The sequence below is a fragment of the Arvicola amphibius genome, chromosome 11, assembly GCF_903992535.2.
Source record: "Arvicola amphibius chromosome 11, mArvAmp1.2, whole genome shotgun sequence".
Lineage (NCBI taxonomy): Eukaryota > Metazoa > Chordata > Mammalia > Rodentia > Cricetidae > Arvicola > Arvicola amphibius.
In genome coordinates, this window is record NC_052057.2 from 71,905,263 (window position 1) to 71,918,139 (window position 12,877).

Sequence of the window (12,877 nt, forward strand, 5' to 3'; positions counted from 1 at the left end):
CAAAATGCTGTCAAGTCTTCATGGTCGTTGCTATTTCCACACATTTGCCCAAACAGGAAAATGCATTTCAGGGACTGGAGAGATGGCTCAGCAGTTAAGAGCACATTACTGCTCTTGCAGAGGACATAGCATACGGCTCATAGCCACCCGCAAAGGGCTCACAGTCACCCATAACGCTTCCTCCAGGGACTCTGGTGCCCTCCTCTGGCCTCCATGAGCACCTGCAAACACATGTGTGCTTGTAGGAGCATACACACATATACATATACACAAAATCAAAAATAAAGTAATTTTTTAAAAAATATATATATCTCAATTGCAGATCATGTTGGTTCAAGCTCTGTGTTCCTTTGTCACAGTGTCCAAGATACAGTGCAAGAGTATGAAATGACCAAAACAATCGTTCTCTTTAAAGAAAACAGTAGGCAGACCTGGAGTCCCTCGACTGCACTAGGTTGGTTTCTGACTAAGGGATGGTTCTTCTGTTTTAAAGAGGTAATTACCGGGTTGAAACAAAAGGAATAAACAGAGGAAACAAGAGCTCCGAGGAGGCAGAGCTGGGGGACTAAGGAGTTCAAGGGCCGGTCTTGGCTACACAACAGCTTCTTGTCCAGTCTGGAAACTTTTCCCCAATCTTTTAACTTTAGAAGTGTGCGGCATGCGAATTATCTTGATTTGATTATTGCACACTGTACGCAAGTGTCAAATGTCACAGTTGACTCCATGGATTTGTACAAGCACCATGCACCAATTAACACTTTTGAAAGAATTATTTGTTTTGTAGGGGGGAAGGCATCTGTGAGTCTGTATATCATTTGTAAAACATGTCACTTATGCATCCCGTGAGAGGTTATCAATCAAGCTCTTCCGTGGTGGAACCTGAAGGTTTATGAGCAGAAGCAACTTAAATATTACATCTCTTTTTGCCTCTGGACTCTCTTTAAATTTTTCATCCCCTTTCCACCGGCATTATCTTAGTTGAAAGAAGAGAATGATGAGTGTTTTGCAAAAGTAGTTTGGTGTTCTGACTTGAAAACTCATTATTTCCCCAAACTTAGGAATACCAGAATTTTACCTGGCCAACCAATAATCACCTTTCCCCTTTCCCCACCACCCTTTCCTCTTTCACCCCGCCCCATCACCCTCCCTCTTTTCCCCTCCTTGTCTCTCTTCTTTCTAATCTAAGATTCTTTTTAATCTAAGGAGAAATGTCTTAGTTCTGTAAACACAGGCTGTGTTCCTGTCTCAGGTAAATCAGCCACCAGAATTGAAGTTTATCTGTTTGAACTCTATTAAGCATTTGCATTTACATATTTTAAATATTTATTTATGTTTGTATGTTTGAGTGTTTTGTCTGCAGTACCCAAGGTCGCCAGATGAGGGCATTGGATCCCCTGGATCCTGGAGTTGCAGACAGTTGTAAGCTGTCATGTAGGTGCTGGGAAGTGAATCTGGATCCTTTGCAAAAGAAGCAAGTATGGTGTGTGTGTGTGTGTGTGTGTGTGTGTGTGTGTGTGTGTGCACGCGCGTGTGTGTGCATTGTGCACACTTGTGTACAGTGCACAATTGTTGAGTCATCTCTGTAGCCTTATGTTCACAGATTTCACCCATATTTGCATTACAAAGTTATTCTGAATGTGATTTGAATGAAGCAAACGACTGCATAATGCCCTCTGTCCCTCTAGGAATCACTGGGTTGCACAATGACTCTCCGCTCCAGCACTGCTGCTTCCTTACATGGAGTCACCGTCCCTGTGGCCTCTGTAACTCAGTGTCATCTTTGCCATTTGGTTATCATTTTACTTTGAATTGAATTTTATTTGCAGATAGATTTTGGTGAGCTGCCCCAGCTGATCATGAACTTGCCATCCTCTTGCATCTGGCTCCTGTGTGTGCAGGGATTATAAGAACAGGCCACCAAGCGAGACCCTACTGTGACTTCTTTATTAATGTCCCTTCATGCATTCTACCTCACTGTTGCTGTGGATAACAATAGACCTCTTCTAGAGGATATTTAGTTTTGAGAGCTTCGCAGTTGTCAACTGTTCTCTCTCCCTCTCCTTTCTTCTTTATTTTTAATTATTTTATTGCGAAAGAGTTTTACCTGCATGTGTAGTGAGGAGGTGAGTAGGCCTGCTTTTAGTCCTGCCTGGCTCCTGCACAGCTAGCTTTATACCCAAAATAACAACACACAAACTGTATTCATTTAAATACTGCCTGGCCCATTAGCTCTAGCCTCTTACTGGCTAACTCTCTCTCTCTCTTGCTTTAACCCATATTTAGTAATCTGTGTAGCACCACAAGTGGTGTCTTACCGGGAAAGATTCAGCATGTCTGACCTGGAGGCTGGTTCCATGGCATCTGTCTCAGAGAGAAGAGTCATGGCAACTGCCCAGAGAGGAGAGGCATGACGATTGCCTGAGGCATCTGCCTCACTCCCAGCATCCTGTTCTTTCTACTCCACCTATTTAAGTCCTGCCCTATCAAATAGCCAAGGCAGTTTCTTTATTAACCAATGAGAGTCCTCCATCATGCATGTATGTCTGTGTACCATGTTTGTGCCTGGTGCCTGCAGAGAACAGAAGAGGCGTAGCTCACAGATAGTTATGAACCACCATGTGAGTGCTGGGGACCCAACAGTAGGCCCTGGAAGAGCAGCAAGTGCTCCTAATGGTTAGGCTACCTCCCCTCCACTACCACAACCCCCACCTCCTTATGAATGAGTGTGTGTGTGTGTTTACATGTGCACACATGTGCACAGCACTCCAGAGAAGGTAAGGATAAGCATTCTGAGTAGTTCTTTCCTTCCATCTCATGGGATCCAGGGATGGAACTCAGATTGCCAGGCCCATGCAGCAAATCCCTTTGCCTACTGAGTCATCTCATGTGACCCCCCCCCTCTCCTATTTAAAGCTCTGCTTTATCTCCCACACCAACCTCTCTAACTGATGTCTGAGACAGTCTGGACTCCGGCTTGGCTTACATGGGACACGACACACTTACTGTAAACGAGCACAGAGTGGCGGCACGGGCCAGCCACAACCCTCCTCTTCTCTTTGCTCTTGTCCCTTCTCTATGGCTCCTTTTCCTTTCCTTCCCCTTCTTTTTGACAAGGAAATTTGCTCCCAACACAAGCAAATGTGCATGAGGCCTGAAAGGCAAGTGTTGGCCACACCATTCTTCCCACACCGCAGGGAGGGAGGGGCCATTGCAGGTCCTAGTGTACCTGCAGTGCACCACCGTGCATGATGATCATTTCATGCTTAAGGTAAGAAAACTGTCCCCAAACACAGCAGCTCAGAAGTCCTGGGCTGACCCATCTCTTGGACCATATTCAGCCAACCTTAGGTTCTAACTCCTCCAATAGAGCCTCTGTTGGCATCCCTTTTATTTAATTAGCACTATTAACTGACACTTTATCCCAAATTCCATGCCCTACTATGGAGTGTGTGTGTGTGTGTGTGTATGCTTCCCCACACAGCTAGTCAGGGCAAACAGAGTGCTCTATGGCATTCGTTACTTTCGTCCACACACAAGATACAAATGTGCACACAAGAGGTTCGTGGCCAAGATTTGCTTTCTTACACAAATTCCTTTTGGAATTTTTGGAATTCCTTTTGGTTCTACTTAGGATGTTCACTATGACTCTTTCTTAGAACATGGACCCCACTGCTAGAAAGTAGATCCTGCTCTGTTCCATTCTGAGCTCACTCCCAAATCCCTTTATTAAATGCAGATACAGAGGAAAAAATGATATTTCATGGGAAGCCTGAGGTGTGCCAAGTAGAAACTATTACATATCCTAGGATTTTACTATCTGTCGTGTTCAAAACACCTTCTTCGCTTTTACCAGCATGAAGTTCTCAGGAGGGAAGTGTGGAACAGGATTTGTGGGGGCCTCTCCTTCTGGGATGTGCTTCCTGTAAGACGAGAGCTAGAAGCTGAACTTCCCCACATCCCTGGGTGCTGCCAAGCCCATCTGTCCACTGGGACGTTCTCTCTCCTCGCTTGATGATTGCTTCTTGGCAGGTGAAGGCTAAGGAGAAGGCTTTATGTGGGCAGGAAGTCTATTTAGGGAGCTTGTTATGTTCTAGACAGGTGAATGGGTGCTAGGCCATATATGTGATAGGAACTTTGAAGATGCACAGGTTCACATTTGTAAAGTATCACCAGTAAGTATACACTCCCTACAATTAACCATTGTATTGGGAATCATTGTCTTGTAGCTTGTACCTTAGGATGGTATTAACCACAGCAAGCTATATTGCTTGACCTAGAACGTTCTATCCACAGGAGTCGAGACCCAGCGAGCTCTCATCAGGACTCCACTTTGCTTTTGACGGGTCCACTACTATTGCTCTCCCCCATATGGGTAGACACATAGACTGGGTGGTCCTGGAATTGTTTCGTCAAGGAAATTAAGAGTTTTCCCAAGTTCTTGAAACATTCTGTACTCTCTAAAGTGGAAACTCTACACGGAGGAAGAGTAATAAAAACACCACTGGATTGGCTAATTGCAAGCACAGGACCAGTGCCTCGCAATTGCAATTTGTAAAACCTGAAAATAGGTTAAATGTTAAAACAGGAGGAATAAAGAAAAAGCAAAAGCATATGTAAGTAGAGAAAAATACCAGGCTAATTTCTCTCTTGTATTTATTTGTGATTTATGGTCCTGATTGCAGGATGAGATACCACGCCTAGCTCCAGCCAATGTCTAGGAACAGAATCTTCAAACTATATACTTGTAAAACGATATATATTATTTTTATTTATGTGTATATGAGGGATTCTGTTAGTTCATACATGCAGTACTCATAGAGGCCAGAAGGGGGCATCAACTCCCCGGTATTGGAATTGTAGACACGGATGAATCTGGGTGCTGGGAACTGGAACCAGGTCATCTCTGTAAGAGAAGGAAGGGCTCTCAACCACCGCATCATCTCTACAGCCCTCGAATTATACGAAATGAGCTTAGGTCTCCATCTTACGACCCACACTCAGGTTGAACTCGGGTTGCCAGGCTTGTGTGGCAAATGCCCTTCTCCACTGAGCTTCCCCAGGAGAGTGTTCTTTATTTCAATCAGAGCCACTTGGCTCTTGGCAGTTCCCGGATTATTCCTGATTCTAACTCTTTCACCTTGTGTTGGAGTTTGTACAACATGAGTTTCCAGATTGACAATGAAGACATCTCACCCGTAAACACAACGTCTGAGCCAACCTCAGTCGCTGCAGTTGACAGAGGTGTGCCTCTTCGTCCCTTAGAGTCATAGTTGAGAAACATAAATTGCTTCCTACATTTGTACCTGGGTTGCAAAAACAAGCAAACAAAGAAAAAGCAGAGCACAAGGAAGGATATTGAGGCAGCAAAGTCTGTAGGAACATGTGAGCTCAGAATCTGGAAGGCTGAGGCAGGAAGGTTGTGGGTTGAGGGCAGCCTTGGCCACACAGTAAGATCTTGTCAAGACAAAGCCGAAGTTTTCACTTTGAAAATAGTGTTGTCTTTTATAAATTAGTAAAACATGAGGACATCATTACCTGGGAATACAGGAGTCACATATTTTATGGCGAAGAAGAACAACAGGTTGTCCTGCTGTAGCTGAAGCCAGAGCCAAGCAGTTAAGTGGCTGTTCTTTTCCACACTCTGTAGACAGGTCTGTGGGGGATTAGGGGTCCACAGGCGCACAGCCTCTTGGGGCTGTGGTGGTGGTGGTGGTTCTAGTTTTTTCTGGGTTCCTGGCCCACTGTAGTGGCAGCACAGGTGGTCAGAGTGGAAAGAAAGCTGTTTGACCTTTCTGGACTTCTGGGAACCAGCTAAATGGCCAGTGCCCATGAGTGCATTTTGTTAAATGGGCTACAAAGCATATGTAAGAGAATGTCCTGGTCACTTGCACTTCTGGGAAAAGGTACCAATGGAAGAATCCATGTTTCCTGGTAGTTACAGAGTTTGGGAAATGGCTGATTGCACTTGTAACTGCTTGTTTGTTTGGTCTCGTTTGGTGTGTGTGTGTGTGTGTGTGTGTGTGTGTGTATGTGTGTGTGTTGTCTGCCTGTGTGTGGATCACTAATTGCCTGATGCCTGAGGAAGCCAGAATAGAGCATTGGATTCCCTGAAAATGGAGCTCTAATTAGTGGGAGCCACCATGTAGGTACTGGAAGTTGAACCCAGATAGTCTGAAATAGCAGTCAGTGATATTAACTGCTAAGCCATCTCTTAAGCCCCATTGTTTTCTTTCTAGGGTGTGTGCCAGAAGTAAGAGAAAGAATCTTGGAGGACTTTGGCTAGCCTTGCTCTTTATTTCCCTTAGAGCTGAACTCGGGACCTTGTTCCGTAAACAGCACGCAATGGCTCTCAGTATGGACCCTATAGGTCCATCAACACAGTTGCTTCAAATCCATCATTGCCAAAACTACTTGCTCCTTTCCTTCCATCTCTCACTTGTCTATCTTGCCCTGCTTTGGGAAATGTTAAATGATTAGATCACACGACTAGATAGCAGGAATGATTGGCATGACAAAGATGAGCTCATTCCTATGTTGTAGACCTAGATCCATGAATGCACCTGTCACTTCCCATGGTTACTAATTTATTTAATATTAGACATGCAGTGATATACATACATGGGATATTTTATTCACAACACTCTAAGGTAAGTACCCCTACAGGTACCCAAGCCACCATTGCTTAATCTTCCGTTCAAGGTCACATAAATGAGTAAAATCTTCTCTGGATTAGAATACAGCCTTGGACTATCCAGAGCTACGGCTTTCACTTGCATTGTAACTGATAAAGAAGCAGATCATAGGTGTAACTCCTATGAGAGTCATTGTGGAATGTTGAAGTAGATGGGAATTTCATCTACCAGTCAATCTTGATTTCGGACAATAATTTCATGTTTTAACTAAAAGTGGTGCTTCCCCCAAGGGTTTGGAAAATAAAACCAATTGAATTCCATCATTGTTCCTCTTTGGTTATGGATGGATGAGAAGGAAGCACAAAGAGTTGATTTATTAGCCGAGTAATAGCTATTAAATAGTTGATTCAATAGCCGGGTGGCGCATGCCTTTAATCCCAGCACTTGGGAGGCAGAGGCAAGTGAATCTTTCTGAGTTCGAGGCCAGCCTGGCCTATACAATGAGTTCCAAGACAGAAGGGGCTACACAGAGAGATCCTATCTCGAAAAAACAAAACAAAATAAAACAAAACAAAGAAAGAAAAGAGTTGATTAACGACTCTGAACGGAATTACTAGAAAGTGTCTTCAATGTTTGAGTATCTCTGTGAGTTAGTGAACACACATTTATTTATGACCTCTGTGGAGATGAACGTAAAACAGGCTAGTCTCTGTCATCTTACCTGCAGTCAGCAGGTAAAATAAGCAAACCACCAAGCAGGAAATGAAATAAAGCAATTTTACTAGGCACAATCCATAACTCGCTAGCTGAGGTCCAGCATCCAGAGAAGGGCACCATCGGTGTGAGAGGTAGGGGGCCTTTGGGAGGTTGTAGAGATCAAGCTAAATCTCTGGAAGATGAGTAAACAGGTGAGGATGAGCGAAATGATCCTTTTTCACATACAGGCTTATAAAGGGAGAATCGTTGGAAAACACTTCCTTAGCGCGCTGAGGCTGTGAGTTCTAGTCCTAGGTCCCCAAACAAACAGCATGCTATGAGCTCACTTCCCACTCCACAAGCTAGAAAATGAGTCACGAGGACAAACGGACCTAGAATGTAGGGACACTAACCTGGTCACTTAGCTGGATAGGAAGGGAATATGGCTGGAAAACCGAGGCTAAACACGCGTGGGTCGGCATGGGCAGGTGTGGGTCAGTGGAAGAGCATGTATGTGCATGAGGCCTTGGCTTCTGTCTCCAGTTCAGTCACGGAGGCAAATGGAGACAAAGGGGACCAGTTGGGAGACCGCTGCCACAGCCCATGTGGAAGAGAACCATTGCACTGGGGCAGTAGCTGCTGGCCAGATGTGGAAGATATTTTAAAGGAAGGACTCATAGGATTTGATGACAGATTGACTGTAGGGGAGAGGAAAATATTGGGGTGGAGGGAAGAGGCTGAGGGGGAGTTTGCCAGCTTTTCCCCTTCCTCCCCAGCATAGTGAGACTGAATTGAAAATATTTTTAAACAGAAAACATATTTTCAGGGATTTTTTCCTGCAAAAATACCTTCTTTCATTTTTTTTCCCCATGGAGCTAACATAAAGGTGAGTTCATCATATGGACTCATACTTAATTTTACATATGAGCCTCTCTGTCCCAGTGCCAATAATGATAAAAATACGAATATTCAGAGCAGCTTATAAAACTGAAATCCCCTTACATTCCCTCTGCACTCTGCACAGTTTTTCATGCAGAAAAAAGTGCCAGATGTCCTGACTGGACCCATAAGGTGACCTGATTCACATGGCAAAGAAGGCTAGGGAGATCTGATATTCTGCATAGCTCGGTCCTAGAAATACTGTTTTGTGGACTGAAAGAGCAGAGAGGGTCCAAATCCCAAATGCTATTCTCTGCACAGGAAGTTAGGGAAGGAAAAGTGTCGCACTTGCCACTTGGCTGCACCGTGACAATGGAAATGGCTACAACAGTCTGTCTGGTGGTCCTTCAAGTTCCCCAGAAGGAAACAGAATACAGATACCCCCTTCCAGTATCTTGATGAAGGTCCCCATTCAACCTGCCATGCATCCTGTCAAGATCCTGATTAATGCATCTCAGTAATCCCCTCTGCCATAAATATAAGTTTTGGTAACATTCGTGAATCAAGTTTTCCAGTCATCTCTCAGAAACGTCACCTTAATTCAAATCTGAATAGAAGGACACAGCCACAGGACACACAGAACCCCACTCGGCTCCCCGAGAGGGACCCCTGTGTGTTTGAACACTTCCACAGCTGTCAGAGCACTGACGGGAACTTCATGTGTTGGGAGGTCAGTGCTGCCAGGAGAAAACCAAATGTCAAACTGAGGTCTGCAGAAGTTACCACAAATAAGTCTCTCGATGTTTGCCATCTGGAATGGGTAGATCCAGATTTTGACAAGAAGCTGGGATTGCCCTGTAGGCACCGTCTTTTGAGTAACTGTTTTCAGCTCACTGAGTTATTTTACGCTGCTTTGTTAGGGAGACAAAAACACAAGTTTGTGTCTTCAAGATGCAAATTTACTATGTCCCAGCATTCAAGGTCTTGTTGGCACGGATGCTTCTTTGGATGGGAGAATGGGCATCTCCCATATTATCTACACCCTAACCAGGCAACTCTGTGGCCAGTACCCAGCACAGCACAAGGGGCATAGGTTCCTATGGGGCTTCCATTTGTGAGCAGACCCTTGTCAGTGCCTTTGGTAGAACACTCAGCCCATCAAGATGACTTTATGCTGTCCTGAAATAATGCTACAACGATACCAGATGGCCTGGTCCCTTAGCTCCGTACCTGCTCCGTGCTCTCTGATGGGAGAGATCAGTCTCCCTTTCTCTTTTCACTCTTTGTAACCTCGGTTCCTCAGCAAAACCAACACGGAATGAATGGAATTCCAAGCGACTTCAGCTTATGAACTAAGTCCTATTTCACGTCGGTTATGTAATATTGGGACTCAGATAATGCCCTGATGGAAGAATGGCTTTTTTTTTTTCACTGATGGTGTTCAAACCTTGGCCACAGGACATCTGAACAACATCTCAACATGAACTCACCTTTATGTTAGCTCCATGGTATATTGTTTTAGTCTTAGCTTTTTTTAAAAAAAAATACGTTTTTTCAAAAGTCTGCTCTATGGCTACAAGAAGGCAACTTGAAGCAGAATGTTAGAGACTTGATGCCGCTGAGCAATCAAAGCAGAGTCCCTGGCATACAACCCATGATTCTGCCTACTACACAGCTCCTACTTTGGAACAGTCCAGACGCAGTGCTGTGTGCAGAAGCCTCTCACCTGCAGAGGGTAAGGAGCTCTCTGTAGGAGCAGGTTTCCCCAGAGCTCTGGTACACAGTTCCTCAGAAAGAAGTCAGCCTCTCGGTTCAGTAAAAAAGTAACCCAGACTCACCCATCTTGCTCAAGTACTTGAAAAGTAAAAATACCATTTTCATCCCTGGAAAAATAAGGCCACAATTTGAAAGGCCCTTCTTAAATGCCAGAAGACGTAGAGTCTAATGTCCCTTGTTATATATTCCATTCAATTAAATCCTGGTGGGTGATTTTGGCAGAGCAGTTAGCCACACATCAGATGACAGCTCACTTACTGTTGCTCGGCACCCGGATGACCATTAATTTCCAATGACTAATTTGTAATTAAAACCTTCTTGTTTATTTGTTTATAACCCAGGCTGAACATCTATTTACATTTAATTAACACCGTTTAAAGCCTATAAATGCAGTGGCTTTAATGATCCATCCCAGACTCGCTACTTGAGTGTCCCCGGACTTGTAAAACTTACACACAGATCTGCAAGTGAATTACCTCCATCTGCTCTCGCTGCAGCTGCAACCGGGCTATGTTAAAGAGCGATTTCCTTTTACCACCCCTGTTAGGCTTTTCTTCCAGCTCTAAGCATTTTTGTTTGAGAGCCGACCTAAACGCTGCGCCGAGGGTAGCCAGCTCTTTTTTCCCAAGGAGTTCCCAGACTTTAGTCAGCCTCCAAAAATGATTAAAAACCCCCCTTGCTCCATCACAAATCGACCCAATCTACCTTGCACAAATCCTTAACAAAGCGTTTCTGACTCTGCCAGCAAGCCAGTCATAGAGCCTTTAAAAGAGTCTTTACGTACGGAGTAGGAGAACGCAACAGCTTCAAAGTGAACTCTTAATGGTGAAAGCTAAAGCTAACGCTTTCTTGGCCTTGTCCATCCTTGGCAAGCAATTTGCACCTACTGTTCCGCGCCTGTACCGGGGGATCTCATGGGTACCCGGGCTCCTAAAGACAGTGTCTTCGCTACACCCTCAAAAGCCACGCTCGAGAAGCGTTAGCGCTACAAAGACAGCCAAGCTGGAGCTATGTGCACTGTTATCTGTCAGCCGTACAATAGCAGCATTGATGGAACGGCGAGCACCGGCTTTGACAAGTGTGCTGGGCTAGCATTACATTCCAAACTACGGCGAGAGAGAAGGAAAGAGGGAGAGGGGGAGAGGAGAAAGGAGAGAGGGAGAGAGGGAGAGGGAGAGGGAGAGGGAGAGGGAGAGAGAGAGAGAGAGAGAGAGAGAGAGAGAGAGAGAGAGAGAGAGGAGAGAGAGGAGAGAGAGAGAGAGAGAGAGAGAGAGAGAGAGAGAGATTTGTTTTGTTTTGGTGTCTTTTACTTTACCTGGAAATACCGCTTTTCTTGTGCCCGCTGCAAATGAATTTCTCCTCTTCTTCCCCAAAGCCAAGTCCTTGAATGTGCCTGCAACTCTCACTTGGAGAAGACCACACAGCTCCAGCAGGGCAGCCTTCCTTCTCTTAATCCCCACTCGAATGTGATGACACACACTAACCCCAACCATCTGTTGAAACACGTCCTCAAGCCCTCAGCGCAGAGCTGTGTCAAGACAGGCTGCCCAATCCAATTGCTGGGGCTGAGCGTCTCTTACGGATTGGAGGCTGAGGGCTGGGCAGGGACGGGAGGTCTGAGAACTCCCCAGTCAAGTAACCTGAGATTTTCGGAGAGAAAGGACTGCCACAAAAAGGAGGAGTGGGAGGTGCGGCAGGGAAGGTAGAGCGAATGAATTATTCTGGTGGCCAGTTGTGCGTTACTTTTCACAAGTCTCTGTGCTCCTGGGGAGGATGGGGGTGGGGTGGAGGGGACTCTCGGTGGGACGCCCAGGAACACTAAAAATCTTTTACAGCCCGTCTATTGAGGACAATCTCCTCAGCAAGCCGCTCCCCCCCCCCCCCCACCCCACGGGAGATAAAAGATTCGTCTTGTCATGCTGATAAAGTGCTAAATGTGGGAGTAGTTTGCACTGAAATGTGACATCTACATTTTGAGATCTAAACTCCTACCTCCTTTTTGTTCGGGGGCGGCTGCCTCCAACATTCCTGGAAGGGCTGGAAGGCGTTGGGGGGGGGGGGGGGGTGCGGTACCGCGGCTTTGAGCCGAAACTTCTTTCTCGCTGGGCTCTTCACGTGTCTCCCAGGCTAAACCAGAGATAGTCAATGAAAGTCATCTCGTTCCTACTTCTGTAGAAGAGCACGCGCTTTCCTAGATAAAGGTGGCTTTTAATCACTTCCTACATCCACAGACATCTCGAGATTGCAGCTCTTGGTACTTAGAAGCCTACACTCTGCCAGTGATTATTTTTATTGGTTTTTTAGTTAATTGCGCTTATAACATCCACGTAGCTCAAGCATCTCACTAACAATTTTGCTTTAAAATGTTTTCAATTTGGGATAGTTTAAATACATCTTTTTTAGTTTTTGTTTTTTTTTAAGATGAAATGAACTGTTTTTTTATAAAAGTAATTGCATTGATAGCCTGAGTCAGAAAAGGATTATAAAAGGATATTGAGAAATAAATTCATTACTTAAAAACATCTTATCCTTTCAAAAATTCCATCAGACATCCAAGGAATTTGGCTAATCTTAAAGAGTAAAGAGGAATGTTAAATACCATCTACTTTCCAACAGTGCCTGTTGGAAGCTAACATTTATATATTACACCTTTTGAGGTTTTAAAGAGGATCACTGTGGGAGTGAGAGAGGGGTTTAAACTTTCCCTAACTCTTAAAATCCAGATTACAAACAGGCAGCTAAATACTTGGCACACCAATGTCAATAAAAAGCAGCATTGATCTGATTGGCTTTTTGTGAGTGGTTGTGGGATAAGTTATCCGCAATTGCTCCTGGTACAAGTTTCCTAAGCACAGAGAAGGGGAGTGTTATTGTCTCAGAGTGATGTTTTCCCC

The 12,877-nt window shown here is 44.8% G+C and overlaps 1 protein-coding gene across 2 annotated transcripts in view; it reads right to left on the reverse strand.

The window, feature by feature from the left end:
* The window catches only part of Sulf1 (sulfatase 1), a 168,490-nt gene extending 157,029 nt beyond the window's left edge, over positions 1–11,461 (reverse strand). For both annotated transcript variants that reach the window (XM_038347546.1, XM_038347548.2), the window contains exon 1: positions 11,299–11,461. The gene's annotated coding sequence lies outside the window, so the exon portion shown is untranslated. The remainder of the gene's footprint in view (positions 1–11,298) is intronic.
* Between the last annotated feature and the right edge of the window lie 1,416 nt (positions 11,462–12,877).